Source organism: Schistocerca piceifrons, chromosome 2 (assembly GCF_021461385.2).
Source record: "Schistocerca piceifrons isolate TAMUIC-IGC-003096 chromosome 2, iqSchPice1.1, whole genome shotgun sequence".
Lineage (NCBI taxonomy): Eukaryota > Metazoa > Arthropoda > Insecta > Orthoptera > Acrididae > Schistocerca > Schistocerca piceifrons.
The window spans coordinates 580,472,283-580,494,456 of record NC_060139.1 but is presented as its reverse complement, the minus strand read 5'-3'; the positions used below and the strand labels follow the sequence as shown (position 1 = coordinate 580,494,456).

At 39.5% G+C, this 22,174-nt stretch overlaps 1 protein-coding gene across 6 annotated transcripts in view; it reads left to right on the top strand.

Annotated features, from left to right (window-relative positions):
- Nucleotides 1-22,174, top strand: part of LOC124774975 (thialysine N-epsilon-acetyltransferase-like) — a 137,337-nt gene that overhangs the window by 111,985 nt on the left and 3,178 nt on the right. The window lies entirely within an intron of this gene.

Sequence of the window (22,174 nt, the reverse complement as noted above, 5' to 3'; positions counted from 1 at the left end):
GACCAATTACAAGAGTAAAACAAGGACGATGTTACCAAATCAGCACGAAATATTAGTACTACCGTTGAAATGCCATCATAACCAGAATTACTGCTTTTAAGTGGCCTATGTGCATTTGTGATCTCTTTTACAATTGATTAGGAAAAACAGATGTTTCTGGTGGAGTAAGTAAAGCTTTTCTTTGTAACTCAACAGACCATTTTTTGTTCTCATGCTTTCAGCTAACATTAGCAAGAGCTCATTAAATTTAGTGGTCAGTGATTTGAATTTACCATCAACTGTCTTACTAGTGCTATTATTATTTACCTTACTGAGTGTATTTGTTTTGAGTCTATTAATGCTTCAATTCGTCCTTGCAAAATTATTTTAATATTGAATTTTTTGTGCAAAGTTTTTTTGATGAAACAGTGAAGAATTTTGTTATATTTCTCTCAAATGTGCTTTAGGTAACTGGAACCTCTGCTTTAATATGAAGATTCTAGAGAAATGTATAAAATATGTAACTTCACTAATTTGGTACTAAGTCTCGATCTTCTTTCAGTCTCTTGCTGTTGATTGTCCTCCAGCTGTTAGTGAATTTGACAAATTTATGCTTAATTATGTACAAATGTACACCACATTGCTGTAATTTATTTTTGATCTCTTCATATTTATTTGCACGCTGTACCTTCCACAGATACAAAGAGAAATTATCCTTGTGGATATGAAATAAGTCAAAAAAATCTTAAAAGATATTTTATTTAAAAGGTAATGAATAGCTTGTCACTGTACATGCAGATTTTCAGTACACTGGGGCATAGTGAAAATTATAGGCTGTTGTAGGCACACATCTTAAAATAGAAGAATCATTGTACAACACTTATTTACAGGGATGCATTACTGCACTGAAATTGTACAGAAGTGGCGTTGAACTAATACTCAATTTGTTTTGTATTATTAGTAACATATACACATCAGTTGGTTCAACTAAGAAATTAATCACTGGACTAGAATTTGGCTCCTTATAAACTGAACTTTATTAGTAGAAGGTTTTTATGGCTGCTGGCAAGTTATGGAAAATGTGCTTTCCTGAATAATGGATATGTGACTTTAAAGTTTTGTGCCGATAATTCTTGTTTTTTAGTATTTTTTCCATGAACTGAACTCTTGATTTGAAAATGAGATACATTTCAATGACAAATTTCATTAAGAAAAAAAATGTATTGGGAATCAGTATTTCGTATCACCATTTCCCTAAACAGCCCTCTTCAGGATGTTATCGAGTTCTCACCACAGGTAATTCTTTTTAACAACACACACACACACATATACCCCCCCCCCCCCCCCCCCCCCCCCCGCACATTCATTCACACAAGCAAGCACAACTCGTGCACATATGACTGCCATCTCTGGCAGCTCAAACCAGAATGAAACTGTCACATAGATTGGAAGCAACAATCTGGAGGGGGCAGTGAAGGATAAGGGATATCAATGTATAATTGGGGAGAGTGAAAAGTGCTGTTGTGGGACAGGGAGGTGGGGAAGGGTGGCAAGGCAGCAAGGAGTGAAAAAGGAGAGGAGAGAGTAAGATGGGTGGGTGCTTTGGCAGAGGGTGGCACACAAAGAGGGTGGGAGACAAGAAGAGGGAGGAGATGGTAGGACAGAGGGGATGGAAAATGTTGTGTGGAGGGTGTGGGGACAGTATGTTATTGTTAAGTTCAGGCCAGAATAATTTCGGGATTGGAGAATGCATTGTAAGGATAAGTGCCATTTGGGCATTTCAGAAAAGCTGGTGGTGGGGAGTATCCAGATGGCTCAGCTAGTAAAACAACCATTGAAATCAAACATGTCATGTTCAGCTGCAAGTTGTGCCATAGGGTGGTCTTCCTTGCTCTTGGCCACAATTTGTCAGTGGCCATTCATCCTGTTGGACAGCTGGTTGGTAGTCATATCAATATAAAAAGCTGTGCAATGATAGGAGCAGAGCTGTTACGTGACACAGCTGCTTTCACAGGTGGACCAGCCACTGATGGGGCAAGTTAAGCCTTGACAGGAATGGAATAAGAAGTGCTGAGTGGGTGGACTGGGCAGGTCGTCAACCTGGGTTTGCCACAGGGATGTGATTCTTGTGGCAAGGATTTGGTATTGGGAGTGACAGGGATGGACTAGGATATTGTGGGGGTTGGGTGGGAGATGGAACACCACATTGGGAGGGGTGGAAATGATATTGGGTAGGATGTCCATCATTTCAGGGCATTATGATAGCTAATCAGAGCCCTTGAAAAGGATGTGGATCAGTTGTTCCAATCTGGAGTGGTATGAAAGGGCACTCCTTTGTGGCTGGTTCTTGGGCATGGTGAGAGGATTGGGGGTGTGAAGAGAAATGGCACAGGAGATCTGTTTGCAGACTATGTCTGGGGGATAATGCTTGTCTGTGAAGACATTGGTGAAATCCTCAACATACTGGGCAAGGGAGTTCTTGTCACTGCAGATATGCCATCTGCAGGTGACCAGGCTGCATGGGAAGGATTTTCTTGTGTGGAAGGGTGTACAGTTGTTGAAATGCAGCTACTATTGGTGGTTGGTGGGTTTAATGTGGACAGAGGTGTGGTTGGAGCCATCAGGGAGGAGGAGGTCTATGTCCAGGATGTGGCACATTGGACTGAGGGAGAGAAGGTGTTGAGGTAATGAAGTAATGAAGAATGGTGTCTTGCCCCTGAGTCTAGATCTACATCTACATCCATACTCCTCAAGCCACCTGACAGTGTGGTGGAGATCTTGAAGATATCATCAATGAATCCAAACCAGACTAATGGTTTGGCATTTTGGGAAACAATTAAAGTCTCATTTAGGTGACCCATAAACAGGTTGGTATAGGAGGGTGCCATGCGAATGTCCTGTTTCTTTTTCCCCCCTGTGTTGCAGACTTGCTTGCATATCCTTCCTTCAGAGTGGAAGTAGTTGTGAGTTAAGATGAAGTAATTAAGGTGCATGAGGAATGAGGTAGCAGATTTGGAGTCTGAATGACATTAGGAAAGGTAGTGTACTATGGCAGTAAGACTGTGGGCATGAGGAATGTTCTTCTATAGGGAGGTGGCATCAACAATGATGAGTAGGGATCCAGGGGGTAAAAGGGTGGGAATGGTGCAGAGTTGGTGAAAGTAGTGGTTGGTACCTTTGATGTGGAAGCCTAGATTATGGGCAATTAGTTGGAGATGTAGATCAGTGAGGGTCAGAATTCTTTCTTTGGGGTAAAATAATCAGGCACAATTGGGCATCCAGAATTGCTCGGTTTGTGGATTGTGTGAAGCATGTAGGTGGGTGTGTGGGATGTCATAGGGATGTGGAGGGAAATGGATTCAGGGGAGAGGATCTGGGAAAGGCCTAAGGCTTTCAGCAGGGACTGGCATTCATGTTGGATTTGTGAGATGGGATCACTCTGGCAGAGTTTATCAGTGGAGGAGTCAGATATTTGGCAGAGGCCCTCCACCAAGTAGTTACTGCAATTAATAAAAACAGTGCTGTACCTTTTGCCTGCAGGTAATGTGATTAGGTCAGGATTTGTTTTGAGGTTGTGAATGACTTCTCTTTCCTCTGCTGAAAGTTTGGTGTTCTGAGGAAGGGACCTAGGGAAGGAGGCCTGGTTGGAGGTAAGGAATTCCTGGAAGTTGACCAGTGGGTGGTTAGGTGGCAGAGGAGGAGGATCACAGTTGGCTAGTGGTATGAACTGGGAGAGGTAGGGATTAGGTCGACTCTCTGCTCCTCTCCTTTTTCGGCACCTCCGCCCCCCCCCCCCCCCCACCCTCCCCACCTTCCTGGCCTACAGCCTCCCAACATTTGCACCTATTGGCAGTCTAGTCCCTCCACATTCCACCAGACAGTGCTCTTCTCTGCTCCCACCCATACACTGCTATCACTTCCCTTTTCCTGCCCCCTCCAGATTGCCGCTTCCATTCTACGTGACAGTTGCATTCTCGTCCAAGCTGCAGGAGATGGGAGTTGTGTGTGTGTGTGGCGGGGGGGGGGGGGGATGTACTTGTTTGTGTTAATGAATGTGTGTGTGTGTTTCTTTTTCTGACAATGGCTGTGGACAGAAGCTAATGTGTAAATGTCTTTTAGTTTTGTGTCTCTGCATCTTAATGTGTCATCTTTACAGTAAGTAGCAATCTATCTTTTCCTTAAATTTTGGATATTCCAACCTGGAGTTTCCATTGTATAATTCTTATCGTACATTTTTGAACCCAGAAAACTTTAGCTGGTCTTGATGTGTTACCCCCAAAAAATAATACTGTGTGACATTATGGAATGAAAGTAAGCATAATATGCTAATCTTTTTATTTTTATATCACTTATGTCTGCCAACATTCATTGTGCAAATAGAGAATTGTTTAGGTGCTTTGGTAGTTCTGTGGTATCCTGTTCCCAGTTGAGTGTATATAGAGCTGTAATCACAATAATTTAACACTTCTATTTGTTTGTCACAGTATTGTTGGCATATACTGGTGGGTGAGAGAGCCTATTTACTGCACAACACATGTCTGTGTGTGCAGGATTGACGTTTGTCATGGGAGGAGAGGAGCTGCATCAGACGAGCGGCACCGACAAGTGTTTGCCGGTCGCACCTTGGAAGCTGTATTAAAAGGACAAGGAGTGTTTGTGTAATATTCTGTGGTTTATGGTACTGTAATAATTGTTAAAGAGACAGATGAAGCATGGACTGAATAGAGACTTTTATTTATTTCGTGTATGGGACTCGCTAGAGGTGAGACATGTTAATAATTTGTGGTGGTTATTAAACCAACCATGATATAAATGTACATTAATAGAGTCTAATGATTGATGACTCAGTTGGCTTAACAGAGTTTAAATGCTCATACAAGAAATGGTAAAGTGGTTTCCTGTTGAAGTGAAAATATACACTGATTGAACTGAAAGTTTTCTACGTGTACCCAATTATTACAAAAGTAGAGTCTTTTAAATTCTTATAAGAAGCGATAGTCTTTGGAGAAGAAGCTTCTGGGAGATCGCTGTAGCTGACTATCCAGAGAAGGGGATCAACTAGGCACATCACTTAAGTCAGCTGATGAGAGAGAGGTGTGAATTGTGAATTCAGTCCAGTTTCACACCGCTCCTCCTGTTGTCAAAACATTAGAACGTGGTGACCGTGACAGGACTATAAGAAAATGGGAATTTTAAGATGGAAACGGGAAGAAGATTTTTCAAGTTGCCATAGCAACCAGGCATAAGAAGATAAGAGAACTGTTTCGAGTAATTGTATTGACTCCAAGAAACCAAATGGAAGAAATTTGTGGGTGCATCACAGTAAGAGACTTAAGAAAGTAATAACATCAAAGAAATGGAGAATAGACCTCAACATTTTAGACTAAGCACAGTTACACTAAGAACACTTCGACTAAGAAGATTCGGTGTGGAGAATACACAGCTCTCACACACATCGCAACTGATGCCGAAGCAGTAACCAGCCTTACATCTGACGACGCCGGCGCCAGTGCAGCTCACTGGTGTTGACTCCACATCCACTCACCGACAATGACACTGAAAGCAACGTTCAATGCCGCCGTCACCAGTGCTGTTCACCGGTGCTGAATACATATCTGCTCACCAACGCAGCTAGAACTCTACGCTGGGTGAGCGTAAAACAGTAATTGTTTGAGAATAAAGTTGAAGGAACTGTTGAATTAGACTGTAATATTGTAGTTATTATAAGTAGAGTAGAATTTTTTTAAATGCTCACAAGATCTAAAATGTGTAAAGTTATGGATCAAGAACAGCAACTAGCAGAAACTTCAGAACCAGCCACGGCTATTAAAGTGAGTAGGGAAACGTCAGTAAATACTCAGTTGAATGCTAAGTTGGATGACCAGAAGGCAGATTCAGCATCTCTAAGTGAAAAGCTTGATGCACAGAGTGCTAATTTAAGTAGAGAAATAGACACAGTGAATACTCAAATAAATAATAAATTGGACGTTCAGAACAAAACTTTAGGATTGTTAAGTGCAAAAGTAGATAAACAAAATAAGGAATTTAGCCAGTTGTGTGAAGGCATGGGAAATTTAAAAACTGAATATGACATTTTAACCACTAAAACGGAAAATTTTAAAATAGATTTGAAAAGTGAATTAACTAGTTCTTTAAATAGTCACGTCAATCAGCTGTTCACTGACTTTAATCAGACACAAAGTAACCAATTCCAAGATTTAACAAAGAAGTTAGAATTCGATGCTGAAGATAAATGTAATTGTGTAGAGTCTGAATTTAGCGAAAAATTAGGATCATTTCAGAGTGTATATGATGTTACATTTGATGCTGTAAAACAAAGATTACACACTTTAAAGGAAAGTGTTGAGAAGCAGGGCAACTAATTCCTCTAGTCCAATCACAAATTGCAGGTGTTAACACTTGAGTTAATAATGTGGAAAGAAATTTAAAGAGAAACTAGCCACTTCAGACATAATAAATATCAGTTATCTGGAGGAACAGGTAGAAGAGATGGTAGACAGAAAAGTTGCCGCTACAGTAACCTCCGACAGCGTGTCTCCGATTTTGTCTTCCGAACTTAGTAACACTAAGAGAAATGTGGATGAACTATGGAAAGAATTCAAACTTATACAGGACAAAGTGGAAAATAGGGTGATTTCTCCTAACATAGTATTAAGTCTTGAAGTAATGACAGATTTACAATGGCGATCAAATTCAGGGTTATCTAGGCAGTTTCCTAAGTTTAAGCCAGATGGGGAAGTACACCCTACTCATTTTTTGAAAAGGTTCAATTAAGCCTTGCCCGAGATTTGGGAAGATTAAAAAAAAGATTGAATTTGTGACTGGGTATCTTTTAGGAGAAGCCTCAGAGTGGGGTACAGTAAACATTGAAAACTGTTCGTCTTGGGCAGACTTCCAGAAGAAGTTTAATGAGAAGTTTTGGTCTGTGCTTGCTCAAGTGAAGTTAATATCTGATCCATGGAATCCGGATGGAGTCGTCTGTTCTCCCAGGGTCGTTAACATTCTGTGTTAACGGGCGGAGTGATGACCGTTGTGTAACGCGGGCGTGGGGCACACAATACTCTTTACTGGGCGCTAATGACCATAGACGTTTTGCGCCCTAAAAAAAAAAAAAAAAAACAATACTCTTTAAAGCCTGTATGATGGTAAGTGAGGGGGGTTTACCTTACGAGACAGGATTTTTGTATAGATATTGACCGCGTGTACCTGAATGGAGGCAAATCAGACTTACACCCACTCTGTAATAACAATGATACGTCAAATAAGTCTGAAATACAACTACATGTCAGGACGGACAAAAAGCAACACAGAAGAGCTACCAGTTGTTAACAATACGGTCGCCAGCCTAATTAGGCATTAACTGAGTTTCTTCCCTGTACTAGTTGGCAGATATTCATGCAAAGCAACAAGTAGTAACACTGCATAATATAGTAGAATTTTAGAACCAGAAAATCTACTGAACTGATAGTTTCACGTTCTGTACTGATATGGAAAAAACCATAAATACATAACACTACACTATAATGTATACTACAAAACTTCGTACTGCCTATTGATCTGATTAAAATCGGGCATAGGTTACCCTAGAAATAGCACTTTCGAGTCACACATACAATGTCAATTTTGATAAAGATAAAACACTGATAAATCTTGGCTTTTATATTGACTTTAACTTTGCTGGTCAAATCAGTTTAAAACACTTCAGAATTCAAATGAATAAAAAGGGGGGGGGGGGGGGGTGGACCCTGAAACTGTTATGATCACTGTAATAAAAAAAATTTGATTACTGAATTCATAATGCGCTCAAGATTTCCAGTATATGAGTTACTACTCTTTTTATCTTATTACCTGCTTATTTAAATACCTTTTTATCTGTCTCGAAATAATTAAACTTCATTACTAATTCAATATTAAAGCTATCTTCCAACTTTGTCAGACCTTCGTTATTCATTTACTGGTTCATTAACAAAACAGTTCTTTAAACACCATTCTAACATAGCTAGGTCTGCAGGTAATTATTATTAACACAAACTTTAATTTTTCATCTCGGGACACTCGGCTTGCACAACATTTGGAAAGGACCCTGTCTAGGTTAGTTGTGAGGATAATTAAATGATAGGAAAGTTCTGATAAAATTTAAGTTGTTATTGAACAGTATGGAACAAAAGTAACACTGGTCCATACGAATACAGTACTAAAAGTTTCAACCCGTTTGTATCAATGCGGCGGTTGCCAGGCGGCGAGATGGCGAGGCACAAAGCACACATAAAACCACAGCTATGGCTCTTTACGTATCGGCACTTTATTTCTTCATAGCGTCGCAATACTTTTCCATTTAGTGCCTATGGAATTTTGCCATGCTGTATAGGCGCTGGAACGGCATACCCGAGGCTCAATGAAAACTACGTCTTCAGGAGAGCCTCCTCGCTCCAGAACATGTTGCTCAGACCAATGCCAAACTCCAACTACTACTGCTGAGCCCGTTGTGCCGTGCAGCGCCCGTGCGCATTTTCCCGCGCTCGCCTGCCATCCACCTTTTACCACTCCCTTACAGACAGGGTATTCACCCGAGGTTTTGCATTCTACATATCCTAATACATTGCCTACGTATGGACCAGATGCACAGTTACAATTTTAAACATCTTACAACAGTTTCAACAATTTCAATTCTGTTACAATATTGCTTGACATTTGACATAAACATTAATATTCACATTGAAACTCGTTTACAGTTTTTCCTAACACGACATAAAACAAGAAAACAAATGAAATCAGAACATCAATTACTCAAGTTTAACGAAAATCAGATGGAAAAAAAATATTATTTATATGCACATTAGTACAACGTCGTCGTCGTTACAGTTGGATCCCTAGTTGTTTTCGGTGTTTCTTCTGTCATAAAATTTTCCTCCATTGAATTCCCCCTACTTCTTACACTATCCTATTATCCCCCAATTACAGTTTAATAGAGAAACATACTAGCAAGGAACTGTGATTAAGTCACCCAAAACTGCCCCTGGTATGTGAATGAGTCGTCCTCAGTTGTTAGAGGATTGTGCCCGCTAAGTATTTGGATTAAGTCATCTTCAGGGTTAGAGAGTAGAGAGTTGTGCCCACTAGGAAATTTTATAGCATTGTCCTCGGTTATTCCAGGGGTGCCCCTGCTTGTCTTCATGACTCGTCCCATGTTCTCCCAACTTATTTTGACTTGTTAGGTGGTGACATGAGATGGAGATGGGTGTGCACATTACCCCTGAGGTAAGATAGATTAAATCTGCCTAGCCAGCCAGTCTCTCCTGCTCTCCACATATAGTTAGGTCTTATTTTTGCCCAGCCAGCCAGTCTCTCCCACTCTCCACATATAGTTAGGTCTTATTTTTGCCTTGCCAGCCAGTCTCTCCTGCCATCCACATATAGTTAGGTCTTATTTTTGCCTAAGCTGTTCTTTGAAGGTAATCTCTTCTCCAGGTTGCCTTGCAAACTGGTGTGTAGAGGTCGAAATGGAATCAATGTCATTAACTGAGTATGTTCTATCAATATGAGATGTCGTTATAAGGACTCTAACAATAAATTTCTTGAAAGCTGTCTGGTAAACCCTTATTTTGCCACATGTTTCTGGGTAGATAGGAAGAACCATAGCTAGCACATAACTTTTAAAATAATTCCAGAATTCATGAGATTACTAGTTTCATACTGATGGTAATATGTTCAAGTGCAAGTTAAAATTTATACTTTTTGGAGCATATTCATTTTGATAAAATGAAAAAAATATTAAGTTAACACGAGATATAATACTGTGCAAATAATTAAATGCCGATGATAATATGATACATAATTTGATATTTAATACAGAATATTTTTTACCTTTTATGAGATGTAATGTAGATGGGAGGATTTGTATCAATTTTGGAAGGGGTGGGTGTTGTAGATTAAAACATGATTTACACCAACATATAAATCATGGCCAACACAGAACACACACCACACCTTTCAAACAACCCTCACAAACAAGTGTAACTGATTCTTCACCATTTGCCACTCCATAGGGGGTTGCTAAGATTTTCTTCAGGGATCTCAAGGGTGAAGGTGAGAATGTCCATTCTGTAGGAGACAATTTAACGCCGTACCTACTCCGGCTTCTCACTCAAGTACCGGCGAGGTAGGGATCTTGGGGAAGGGGGTGGGAAGGATTTCCTGTCTTTGGGGCTATCTTCTTTCACTTCTTCGATCTTAGCAACCATTTCTACTTTTTCCTTTCTTAATTCTCATTTGAGTACCTATCTATCTTTCCCTCTTTCCATATTCAGCTACTTCTATCGTGGAAGTCCTTCCTAATTTCCATGGTTTCCAATAACCTACAACTTATTTCATATAAGTAGGCTGAAGAAACAGGCTACAGAAACGCACTTACACACACACACACACACGAAGAAAAATGAGTACACAGACAATGAAGTTACACATCAAAAAGGAGAGAACCGTCAAGCATTGTAGGGGGAAAGGAATGTGTACATCAGGAATGGATGCACACATTGTCATTTACTGTGATGGTTCTACATTGCGCACATGGTTATATAGGAACACTTTAGGGAAATATGCACACATTGTCATACACTGTAATGGTTCTACATTGCCTATTTACAAAACATATATGGACAATGGTGATTCCACATCACATATGTGCATAATTGTATAAGAACTATGATAATTGCATAAGTATATAAGACTAGAATGATTTCACATCAAGTATGCATAAGAAGGATGTGTGAGCAAGGAAAGGCGACATAAGCCAGAGAAGAAAGCGTCAAAGAAGGTTAGCCTAACAAGGACTGGTAGGATAGTGGGACTCTTATAGCGTAAGTAAAGTATATTGAATAATGTATGTAGGCATGGTGCATGCTAGAAACGTAGAAGTTGATAATAATAATAATGTCATGTGACTAGGGCCTCCCATCGGGTAGACCGTTCGCCTGGTGCAAGTCTTTCGATTTGACGCCACTTCGGCAACTTGCGCGTCAATGGGGATGAAATGATGATGATCAGGACAACACAACACCCAGTCCCTGTGCAGAGAAAATCTCCGACACAGCCGGGAATCAAACCCGGACCCTTAGGACTGACATTCTGTCACGCTGACCACTCAGCTACCGGGGGCGGACAACATAGAAGTCGATGAGTAAAGGAGGACTCTAGTGTGTGAAATGAAGTATTACTAAGTGAGTGTACATAAAGATGAACCAGTTGGAAGAATAAGGGGGAGGGGGGGAGGGGGGTGTCCACCGAGCATTTATCGCATATAAAAGGCAGATAGGCAGACCTAAGAAAGGCTGACCTATACTGTGCTGACAGGGGCACCAAGAAGGGGATTGACCTGTACCATAGGAGAATAGGAATTAAAAGGGGCATGCCTAACAAAACAGAAGGAGGAAGTGCACTCAGGGTCAACCCATATGTAAGGTATAGGTACCACTAGCGTTATTAGGTTTTATGAATGTCGGAAAGGACACGTTCATTTTTCCCAGAGTCCCTCCAGATTGCCGACGGCGATAAATAATGATACTAGTCAGTACTGATAAAAAAATAGTACAAAAATTAGAATAAAGGATGAAATATTTAAGTGTCCATGGCACCTGGAATTTATAATTGGAGCTGAAGAGAGAGTCCTCATTGTTCATAAGTAAGAGTAATGTGGAATGATATCATAAGTAGAGGTTTACATTCTAAAAAACAAAGTAGAGTAAAGAATCAGTGGAAAGACAAAAATTGGAAGCCTGCTCTATGGAGTACAAGGATTTTAAACAAAAAATTATGTGTATAAACTTATGTAGTAGATGAATACTTTTAAAACGTAGATTGTCATTAGGTATGATATTAATGTACATACTGATTATGTATAAAATATTGCGTATTCGATCTAAGGAGGGGGATATGTAATGATTCAAGAATTTCCACGTATTTCTGGAACCACTCAACCTTCTGCCACCTCGAACACGCATGTTTTAAAGATAAGTGTGAGAGAGCGTATTTACTGCACAACACATGTCTGTGTGTGCAGGATTGACGTTTGTCATGGGAGGACAGGAGCTGTGTCAGACGAGCGGTACCGACAATTGTTTGCTGGCCGCGCCTTGGAAGCTGTATTAAAAGGACAAGGAGTGTTTGTGTAATATTCCGTGGTTTATGGTACTGTGATAATTGTTAAAGAGACAGATGAAGCATGGATTGAATAGAAACTTTTACTTATTTCATATATGGGACTCGCTAGAGGCGAGACATGTTAATAATTTGTGGTGGTTATTAAACCAACCATAATATAAATGTACATTAATAGAGTCTAATGTTTGATGACTCAGTTGGCTTAACAGAGTTTAAATTTTATGCAAGAAATTGTAAAGTGGTTTCCTGTTGAAGTGAAAATATACCATGATGGAACTGAAAGTTTTCTACATGTACCCAATTATTTCAAAAATAGAGTCTTTTAAATTCCTATAAGCAGCGATAGTCTTCGGAGAAAAAGCTTTTGGGACATTAACATAGCTGATTAACCAGAGAAGAGGATTGGCTAGACCCATCATGTAAGTCAACTAATGAGAGAGAGGTGTGAATTGTGAATGCAATCCCGTGCACATGGACGTAAACTGTATGACTCCAGCGCGTGTGACTTCTCCCAGCTGTTTATCAAGTTAAGTGGTTTTTTCCAAATGCTCTGGCCATAGGTCAACACATATGCTGCAGTGATGTTATCAAATTCTCAAACCTCTGTGAGTTTAGGCTCACTGCTGTTGACAAGTGATGCAGAAGCTGGTCAATTATAACAAACAGAACAGTGTACTGTCGGGGCAGTTTACAGCATCTGCCTCTTACAAGTCAGTGGTTCATTCCATTACATCTTTTGTGGTTGCTGATGCCAACACTGAGAACTTGTTTGGGATGCATGCATTTCAGGCATTTGGATTTTCTGTCATTGACGCAGTTCACCTTGGGTCCAATCAGGTATCATATCCTCAATTGGAAACATTGTGTGAGGAGTTTTTGGACTTGTTTCTGGAAGGTATAGTGTGTACTACAAGTTTTCCTGCTCATACTTCTTTGAAATCCATGCTCAACCTCATTTTTTTCGTGTGCATCCTAAAAGATCAAGTGAAAGAATCAAATAGACTACAATCTCTAAGAGTGATACCTGTTATGGCTAGTGAATGGTCATCTCTGGTGGTTGTAGTTTGGAATCCATCAGGGAAACTCCACCTCTGTGGCAACTTCAGTACTGCTGTTAATGCGCAGCCAGTCATGGATGCGTTCTCCCATCCCAGAAAGAACTGTTGGTGAAAATATTGGGCGGCCAGTGCTTTTCTAAACTTGACTTGTCTGAAGCATAACAGCAGGTTCATGTGGGTGAAGAGTCTCAGTGAGTTCTGGTTCTGAATACTCCTTTTGGTCTCAATCAATATTTACATCTTCCTTTTGATGATGCTATCACCCCTCCCCTACAATTTTCCAACAATTTGTAGGGCAATTGGCTATGCCTGTCCCGCATTGTATTAATTACCTTGATGATATTGTTGTCACAGGCTTCTCCATGGTCAAGACCTTGAAAAATTTGTGCACTTTGTTTTCTGTCTTACGGTCCACAGGCTTATAGTATAACCTCACGAAACCTCAGTTTTTCCAACCTTCTATTGTTTATTAGGGATTCAAGATCTCACAGGATGTGGTTCACCCTCTGCCAGATCACATCTCCACTGTTACATCTATGCCTTGCCCCTCGTCCGCAAAGGAGCTTCAGGCCTTCCTGAGGAAGGTAGCCTGCTACCATAAATTCCTGCCAGGGGTGGCCACATTGACCCACCACCCACCTGTTGCATGTCTTGTTACGCAAGAATGTACCTTTTTGCTGGAGCTCAAATTGCAAAAATGCTTTCAAATGTTGAAATCCAAACTACTCTCAGCCCCTTGTTTAGCTACGTTCTCTCCAGATCAGTACATAATTTTGGCGACTGACACCTCACAGTATGGCCTCAGCTTGGTCCTAGCTCATCAATATGCCGATGGCTCTGGACAACCTATTATTTTTCTCTCTAAATCTCTCACTCTGGCCCAGCTGCATTACTCTCGGGTGGAAAAAGAGGCTCTTGCCATAGTCTATGCTCTTCAGAAATTTAATGGTTTTTTTGTGTGGCTCCATGTCCTCGGGCATGCTTGTGTCTCTGTGTGTTCTGGCCTTTTGCTCTGGTGCCTGTGCTGTACATCGTCCCACCCCCACCATTGGCACTGGTTGCTGCTGCTCTGGATCCAATGGATGTGTGTCTCGTCAGGCTGCCAGCGTCTCATCTGTCACCTGGGTGCCCTTATCAGCACTGGGCAGCCAGTAGAGCTGCTTGTAGGGAGCTTGCACTTCTGGCACGGCCTCCGCTGTGCCATCTACCACCGACTCAGGCATTTATACATGCAGAGCAGTGCTGACTCACTCTCACTATGAAAATAACCATGGATTATAAAAGAAACAAGGGTATCATGTGGGATAAAAAGGAGACTGTGTCAACTATCTAGGAACAGCTCTGATGTTAGCATTGTACTGCATTGCAAAGAATGCTGCAAAACATTGAATCAAGTAATCCAGAAATCTAAACAGCCTTATTATCTGAAAAAGATAATTACGTCAGGCAACAAAATAAAATCTATGTGGGATATAGTGAAGACAGAGGCAAATGGAGCCAAAAAGGAACAGATAGCAATAAAAAAAAATGAGATATTGGTAACAAGAGCATGTACTGTCTAGGAACAGCACTGATGTTAGCATTGTAATGCATTACAAAGAATACTGAAAAATATTGAAGCAAGTAATACAGAAGTCTAAGCAGCTTATTATAAGAAAAAGATAATAACACCAGGCAACAGAATAAAAACTGTATGGCTTATAGTGAAGACAGAGACAGATGGGGTCCAAAGGAAGAGTAATAGATGGCAATAAAAATATATGAGACATTGGTAACAAGTGCATGTAGTGTTTCAAACCTCTTAAACAAGTACTATGTTTCTGTTAGTGACAGTTTGGGGTTACCAGATTCAGTAAACAGTGCAATGGAGTATCTGAGACCAGTCTTTACAAATAACTTCAGTAAAATGGAAATGACACTCATGTGTCCCAAAGAAGTAGCATCCATCCCAAAATACTTAAAATTTAAGTATTCTTGTGGTTATGATAACATTTTACTGAACTTAATGAAAGAGCGCTAATGCGAGTTGAGTTCTATCTTAACTTATTTTTGTCATCAGTCTCTTATCAGCCAAACATTTCCAGACTGCTAAAATATACTGAAGTTAAGCCTCTTTGCAAGAACAGTAGTAAAGAGATACTGTCAAACTATTGATCAATTTCAGTTTTGCCAACTTTTTCAAAAATATTTGAAAGGTTGAGTTCAAGCATCTGCTCAAGCAAGTGACTGCAAATATTATATTGTCCAAGTCACAGTTTGAGTTCCTTAAGGGTTCTGATATACAGAAAGCTATTTGCACATACAGTGGGAATTTATTTAAATCATTAGATAACAAATTAGAGGCTGCTGTGAGCTGTCAAAAGCCTATGACTGCGTGAATCACATCATTCTGTTAAGTAAATTACAATATTATGGTGTCACTGGTGAAATGGTTCAAGTGTTTTCTAACAAGCAGGAAACAAAGAGTGTCATTGCAAAAAACCTGTGCAGTAAGCAGTCAGTATTCATCCGATTGAGAATTAATTACATGTGGTGTTCCTCAAGGTTCCATCTTGGGTCTGTTGCTTTTTCTTGTGTACATTAATGACCTTTTGCCTGTTACATTGCCAGATGCTAAATTTGTTTTGTTTGCAGATGATACAAATGTCCTTTAATAAACAATGGCTTAATTTCAGCATATTTCAACTACTCAAGAAATGTTCCACTGATAAATGACTGGTTATTCAGATAAATTAAAATGTCACTGAACTCATTAGCACAATCTTTAATTAACCTCATTGACATTTTATCATAACCACAAGAATTTCCTGATTTAAAGATTTTATGGTGGACATTACCTCTACTGGCGCAGTGAGGAACATATTCATATTACTGCAGTTATTTATAATGGATGGTCTGAAATATTCCATGGCAACATCCACTGAACCTGACAACTGCATCCTTTCAATAACAGCTATGAAAATCTTGCCAAAAAGTTTTGCAACAATGCACACACCAGTTACTAATGTGCCATTTACTCTTAAGGATACAGGGTATGTATAAATGGTGGAAAAATTGAAATTATTTTATGACTTTATTAAACTCTATAGATACTGCCTACAGGAAAATTAAAGAGACCTTTGGAGAGAAGAGAACCACTTGTATGAATATCAAGAGCTCAGATGGCAACCCAGTTCTAAGCAAAGAAGGGAAGGCAGAAAGGTGGAAGGAGTATATAGAGGGTTTATACAAGGGCGATGTACTTGAGGACAATATTATGGAAATGGAAGAGGATGTAGATGAAGACGAAATGGGAGATAAGATACTGCGTGAAGAGTTTGACAGAGCACTGAAAGACCTGAGTCGAAACAAGGCCCCAGGAGTAGACAACATTCCATTAGAACTACTGATGGCCTTGGGAGAGTCAGTTATGACAAAACTCTACCATCTGGTGAGCAAGATGTATGAGACAGGCGAAATACCCTCAGACTTCAAGAAGAATATAATAATTCCAATCCCAAAGAATGCAGGTGTTGACAGATGTGAAAATTACCGAACTATCAGTTTAATAAGTCATGGCTGCAAAATACTAACGCGAATTCTTTACAGACGAATGGAAAAACTGGTAGAAACGGACCTCGGGGAAGATCAGTTTGGATTCCGTAGAAATGTTGGAACACGTGAGCGAATACTAACCTTACGACTTATCTTAGAAGAAAGATTAAGAAAAGGCAAACCTACGTTTCTAGCATTTGTAGACTTAGAGAAAGCTTTTGACAATGTTAACTGGAATACTCTCTTTCAAATTCTGAAGGTGGCAGGGGTAAAATACAGGGAGCGAAAGGCTATTTACAATTTGTACAGAAACCAGGTGGCAGTTATAAGAGTCGAGGGGCATGAAAGGGAAGCAGTGGTTGGGAAAGGAGTGAGACAGGGTTGTAGCCTCTCCCCGATGTTATTCAATCTGTATATTGAGCAAGCAGTAAAGGAAACAAAAAGAAAAATTTGGAGTAGGTATTAAAATTCATGGAGAAGAAGTAAAAACTTTGAGGTTCGCCAATGACATTGTAATTCTGTCAGAGACAGCAAAGGACTTGGAAGAGCAGTTGAACGGAATGGACAGTGTCTTGAAAGGAGGATATAAGATGAACATCAACAAAAGCAAAACGAGGATAATGGAATGTAGTCAAATTAAATCGGGTGATGCTGAGGGAATGAAATTAGGAAACGAGACACTTAAAGTAGTAAAGGAGTTTTGCTATTTAGGAAGTAAAATAACTGATGATGGTCAAAGTAGAGAGGATATAAAATGTAGACTGGCAATGGCAAGGAAATCGTTTCTGCAGAAGAGAAATTTGTTAACGTCGAGTATAGATTTAAGTGTCAGGAAGTCGTTTCTGAAAGTATTTGTATGGAGTGTAGCCATGTATGGAAGTGAAACATGGACGATAACTAGTTTGAACAAGAAGAGAATAGAAGCTTTCGAAATGTGGTGCTACAGAAGAATGCTGAAGATTAGATGGGTAGATCACATAACTAACGAGGAGGTGTTGAATAGGATTGGGGAGAAGTTTGTGGCACAACTTGACTAGGAGAAGGGATCGGTTGGTAGGACATGTTTTGAGGCATCAAGGGATCACAAATTTAGGATTGGAGGGCAGCGTGGAGGGTAAAAATTGTAGAGGGAGACCAAGAGATGAATACACTAAGCAGATTCAGAAGGATGTAGGTTGCAGTAGGTACTGGGAGATGAAGAAGCTTGCGCAGGATAGAGTAGCATGGAGAGCTGCATCAAACCAGTCTCAGGACTGAAGACCACAACAACAACAACAGTCTTACATTGATACATACATTACAGAGTTTCAAATGAAAAATGACCTATGTATACCAAATTTTAAAGTTATGGTCATGTATGCCACCCCCCCCCCTTTTATTTCTGTTACAGAAACCGGTATTATTTCAAAAAGAACTATGTACTTTCTGTTTCCAGTGACTATACAGGCAATACATCATATATGTTGGTAACAGAGCCGGTTTCTGGTGTCTGTAAATAATTATCTTTGCTAGTATTTACTTTTGTTTCGCTGAAGCAATTTGTTCACATGTTACTGAATGTTTGTTGCCCAAGTGCTACATATATTTGTGAAAGTACATATTCTTTAGTGTGCAATAAATACAAGGTATTCCATGCATCAAGAAATTCAATAAAAGGAAATTCCATGGTAACCAGCTCACAAACAAAGCAAGCCACACTGTTGAAAGTAACCTATGTACCAGTTCTTCAGAGAAGAAACTCCCACATGGCGCACCTCCTGGTGATTCAAATTTTTGTGTTAACAATGATGCTGTTTGTGGTAATGTCTAAGAATGTTTGCCTATGAAAGCCGCAGGTTCCAAACAATAGATATCAAACATGAAATTGTAAATCGATCATGCAACTGTGGTGGTCGGCGTTATGAGCATGTTCGTAGTGGTCACTACAGCAATGACAAAAGAATACCATTGCTAAAATACTTGTCATTACAAATGAAATGACTTACCTCACTCATCGATGATGTTGTCATCATGAGAAAGTTCATTTGATGTTTATGGTATGGGAAACATTCCCTTTCTGCCGTAACCTGGGTAAACTCTACCAATATCACGCAAAATAAAAATACGGATAGAGTGTCACATGCGTTAACTTTTCCTTGCAACTGCAAGTTATGGAAATAGAGGTACTGAAACAAGTAGAGTTCATCTCTTTCTCCTGGACACCCTTCTCTTTTAATGGAAGATTTCACAGATTTCCACAGCTGCTTGATGTTCTGTATGTGCACACTGGGATCGTGTGAAGACACGAACTCTGCAGAGTGGTTGACGAACTCGTGGTTGAATCCTTCTGCTTTCAGTGTCTTGTAGGACTGTAAGGCGTCTGTAATGATATTACTACCGGGAAGTATAAAGTGCTTTGTCAAACTGATTACAGTTATCTTGTCTCTGGACAACACTCTCACAACAAAACACTTCCGGAACTCTCATTCTATACCACAAAATACACAAATAACTTTGATTCCATTCTTTGAAGGTTGTCCTCTCTGGTTTTTCCTTCTTGCTATGTGTGATTCGTCCACTTGAACAACTTTCCTTGGTCCACCGGTAGGTACACTGTCATTCGTCACTATTACATAACACACTTATCTGCAAAACCCGAAATAGTTGCACATGGTATTAGTAGATAAGTCAGTTTCCTATGCTGTTGCTTCCAGGGTGTAGTCTCTAATCCAGCTAGATAGAAGAATTACGCTGGTCTGGATGGATAATTTGGAATAGTCAAACTATGTATTCTTCCTGGCTTTCCACAATGAAATTGTAATGGTATTTCAGTATCAGAACTGTTCTTACGAAGTTTTATACACAGTCCCTCGTTTTGTCATCCAGTATTAGTCATATTTGCAACAAAAAGTCAATCAATTTTCTACATTGCATAAGCACAGAATTAGATTCTTTCACATGAGCCAATCGGGCGAAGAAACGTCAACAACACCAGACACTCACTACCATTGTAAATCGTCTGGGTCTCCCTAGCAACTCACAAATAATTTATCGTAACACCCACCACCACATTCACCTGATTGATTTACATTCACACGTTGGATATCTATCGTTTGGAGCCCGCGGCTTTGATAGGCAAACATTCTTTGAAATTACCCTGTCTGTAGTGGATTTGTTGTTGTTTATGTGGGCATCTTATCTTCTATGACAAAGGAGGTGGCGAAATGTAAACAATGTGATGGTGTAGGCTGTCAGGAAGTAACTGAACAACAAAGTGGCAGGAAGGGTTTGCCATCAAATTTTGTTGTTCTGTGTAGATCCTGCAATAAATCTACCTCGAAAATGACTTTGAACATTGTGCATAATTCATATGATGTGAATTTGAAGTTATTGGATACAGTGCGTGCAATAGGAAAAGGCTGCTCAAACATTTTGTGGTTTGATGGACCTTCCTCCTTCTCCCAGTAGGCTCGACAAGAACATAAATATACTTTTAGGTACCTTGATGGTTGTGTCTAAAGCATCTATGAAACGTGCAGTAGAAGAAACTGTAAATATTAGCGGAACCAGGGACATTGCTGTTGCACTTGATGGGACATGGCAACGTTGAGGACATCATTCCTTGAATGGTGTTGTAAGTGCTACTTCTCTGGAGAATGGAAAAGTACTGCCACACCTGCCATGGCAACACTGAACATCAGTGTTCTAAGAATTATGATGGTTACAATGGAGGTATGGAGTGTGACGGAGATCTAAACATATTTTAGAGGTACCTAGGCGATGGGGAATTGAAAGTTTTCAATAAAATTAATGAGTTCAATGTTTATGGTGACACCTTAGTAACAAAACTGGAGTGTTGTGGACATGTGCAAAAGAGGATGGGTGCTAGATTGAGGAAGCTACGAAGAGAAATGAAAGGAAAGTTGCTATCTGATGGAAAATCACTGTCTGGCCAAGGCAGATTGACAGAAACTGAAATAGACCTTCTTCAGAGTTATTATGGACTGGCCATTAGACGAACTGCACCTCTGAATGATGTTACAGCAATGAGAAAAGCTGTATGGGCCACCTACTTTCATAAGTTCTCCACAGATGATTACCCTGTTCACTGACTTTGCCCTAAAGGAGCAGATTCTTGGTGTGGTTACCAAAAAGCAAAAGGAAGTGGTCAAATATACCATCATAAGCATTCTCTTCCTGAGTCTGTTATGAATGAAATAAAACCAATTTTTAGAGACTTGAGTGACCCTGTTTTTCTTAGTTAATGTCTTCATGGGGGCACTCAGATTACAAATGAAAGTTTCAACCATTGCATATGGGAAAGATTGCCCAAGAATGTTTTTGTTGGACTAAATACATTGAAAGTTGGTGTAATAGATGCAGTGATATGTTTCAATGATGGAGTGATAGGAAGGTTGGAAGTCCTGAGAAATTTAGACATAAAATGTGGCTCTAATATGGAAGATCAATTGCTTGCATGTGACAGACAACAGGTGCATGAAGCCGTAAAATTTGCTCTTAAAGCTACTAAAGAAGCAAGAAGTGCTAAAAGGAATGCCAAGAGGAAGCTTGAAGATGAAGACTATGCTTCAGGAATGTTCTGAGGCACAGTTTAATTGGACTCATATCTTCATTCACAATTTCCCATAAGTTGTATTTTTCAGAATTCAGGTACAAATATTTCCTAAAGTTTATAAAGCATTGCTCTAATTTTTTTCTGTAACTTGCAATAGTCCATACTTATGTAGTAGATCCAAGCTTTATTGCAGAATCAACTTAACTGTAGGAAAAATAACATTGACATTAGGAAAAAAATAATAAAAACTAAAATTTAAGACATGATATTTTTTTTATCCTTATAATATACATAATATGTGGAATTACGTAGGTCTGGTACCTCAGCCATCATGTCATGCATATCTGAGAAAAATTTGGTATCCTTAAAATGTATAACATTGGATTAAATGGTACCTCAATTTGAGGAAGAATTTTGGGAAAAAAATTGCATCAATTTCTTTGTAGTTTTTTTAATAACCCTAAGCTGGTTAAAAATATTCAAAATACTTCTAATTTGTTTAGAAAGTGTGCTGCATTACCTGATATCAACAAAAAATCTGTAAAACATATACATTATAAACAGTGCCTGAAGGAAATAGGTGTTGATTTTTACATAATATTTCTGATTGTACCAGTCTCCTCCTTCACTATATCCCATATTGTCTTTATTTTGTTATCTGATGGATTATCTATTTTTTTGTAATGCATTTTATTTCATGTCTGTTTTATTGGCTTTAATAGTTTGCAGTGTGTCTTGTAATGAGCTAGAGCATAAACATCAGTTTCCTTTTCAGTTTAAAGATATCTATATTCCTTGAGTAATAGCTTTTTTGTAGACATTGGTCTAATCTGGTTTAGATTTGGGGATAACAGTGTTCGAATAAGGTAAT